The sequence below is a fragment of the Mus pahari genome, chromosome 2 (assembly GCF_900095145.1).
Source record: "Mus pahari chromosome 2, PAHARI_EIJ_v1.1, whole genome shotgun sequence".
Taxonomy (NCBI): Eukaryota; Metazoa; Chordata; class Mammalia; order Rodentia; family Muridae; genus Mus; species Mus pahari.
This window is the reverse complement of record NC_034591.1, coordinates 161,231,129-161,233,485: the sequence shown is the minus strand read 5'-3', so window position 1 is coordinate 161,233,485 and position 2,357 is coordinate 161,231,129.

Below are 2,357 nucleotides of genomic sequence, written 5' to 3'. Positions count from 1 at the left end.
AATCTGTATTCATGCCCTATGAAGGAGGGCACACAGAATCTTAAGGATTCCATAATCAACAAGATTTATTGTCTAAATTTAGCTGGAGTTTTGGCTAGAGATATTTTTATGTCTAAGACAGTCAGTTACTGGGCTGTCCCCATGTCCATGTCAGTTACTGGGCTGTCCCCATGTCCATGTCGGTTACTGGGCTGTCCCCATGTCCATGTCGGTTACTGGGCTGTCCCCATGTCCATGTCGGTTACTGGNTGTCCATGTCGGTTACTGGGCTGTCCCCATGTCCATGTCGGTTACTGGGCTGTCCCCGTGTCCATGTCGGTTACTGGGCTGTCCCCATGTCCATGTCGGTTACTGGGCTGTTCCCATGTCCTGGAACCAGCAGATCAAGTTACCTGTGCTGTTTGATTTTCTCAATACTTTCTTTCTGTCTGTAGCTAAGATCTTCCGGGTCTTCCCCTATCATAGTTGACATATATCACTTTGAAAGGGGTCCAAAGCCTTTTCTCCTTTCCTGTCAACACAGAGTCTTTTTCCCAAAATAGCATGACCTTGGTCCAGGAACCAGAAATCATTAAAGGTATAGAATGAATCAAATTAGTAGCTCAACCTCTCTCCCAGAGGGTTTTTAATATCATAAATACTGTTGACCTTATAGTGATCTTCATTTTGCTAGTTAAAACAACTCAAAGCAATTAAAACACTCTAAATAAATATTATCTGTTGGATAATGCTCTTCCACTATCTCCTGTTTTTTTCTTACACAATTAATTTTTTAACAATTTTTTGTTAGATATTTTCTTCATTTACATTTCAAATGCTATCCTGAAAGTCCCCTATACCCTCCACCTCCCTACTTCCCACCCCACCCCACAATTTTTTTTTTTTTTTGGTTTTTCGAGACAGCGGTTCTCTGTAACTATGGCTGTCCTGGAACTCACTTTGTAGACCAGGCTGGCCTCGAACTCAGAAATCTGCCTGCCTCTGCCTCCCGAGTGCTGGATCAAAGGCGTGCACCACCTCGCACGGCTCACAATTAATTTTTAATAGTGAGATCAAGGCCTAAATTTCTACTGTCTGAGATAGGTTAGGTTCCCTATCACCTGCTTTTTGACCTATAATTTAAGATTAAAAGTCTCAATCACTTACTTATGTGAGTATACTTAAATCCTCCCTTCTATAGAGATTTCTATCTCTATAGGTAGTGTCCCATTCTCTTTATGTAACTTGAATTAACATAAGTTTCTATTACTTGTCTAAATTTATTCTGCTTACCTCCTGCTTCTGACAATTTAAGATCAAAAGCTTCAAAGTATTCTTTACGCCATGTATACTTAAGAACATTTAAGCAATTAGCATTATATTCCCTTTTATCCTTAAAAACAATTAAATCAAACTTTGTCTCTAGCCTTCGATTAGCAGGCAGTGTCTACCATCGGACTATCTCTGCCTCTGAGCAGCCAGCCTCTTTGCATAGCAGGGAATCCCAGAACCTCTGAGCCCAACACTAACAAGCACTGCACCTGCCCAAGAGCTCTCTGGATTTGCGAATGAAAGACACACATACGCCAGCTAAATTTGATATTCCTTGACTAGTTCAATGGTTGGGCATTTCTCAATCTTCCTACATCCTGCATTCCTGGCTTAACACCTTCTAAAGCTATGTTTTATCTTTGCTGCCCTGTTACCTTCTGGGAAGCCTTCCCACCCCACACCTCATAGGGCCATTTTCCCTTTCCACCTACATTGCTGGATGACTTCTCTCCTGCAGCTCTGAAATCTGATCCCTCTCCCTTGAGTCATGGCGATACACTTCTTCCTCCCCTCCCTCTCTGTCCCGTGCCCCAAAAATCTAGAAGTCCCTCCTCTGTCTTTCTGCCCAGCCACTGGCTATATGGCAATTTTTTATTATCAATTGAAGCCAGCTGGGGGCAGGGACCCTCAGGTCTGGAAGTGTGACTTTGGGAGCCAAATTAAAACAAAGCATTAGAACCAATTCCCAATACAAGAGGTTGAATACAAATGATTATACTAATGATACTTCAAATGACCTTTGCCTTCTGCCTCCAGAAGTAGTTCAGGAAAGAAATTTTGGGGAAGACTCCTGGGCTTGTGCATTGGGTTTATGAAGGAGAGAGTTGTGTGGAGAAATGGAAGCACAAATCCTCAGTGGATCTAGATAGACAGATCGACTATGGGCTTCTGGAATAAAATGATGGGTTTGAGTTTGGCCTAAGACAGGGAGGTGTGGCAGAGAAGACACTGGGAGCAAAATATGTTCATGGGAGAGGGAGAGAATCTGAGGGACGCAGAGGAACTGAAGCAGGGTCCTTTTTTTTTTTTTTTTTTTTTTTTTTTTT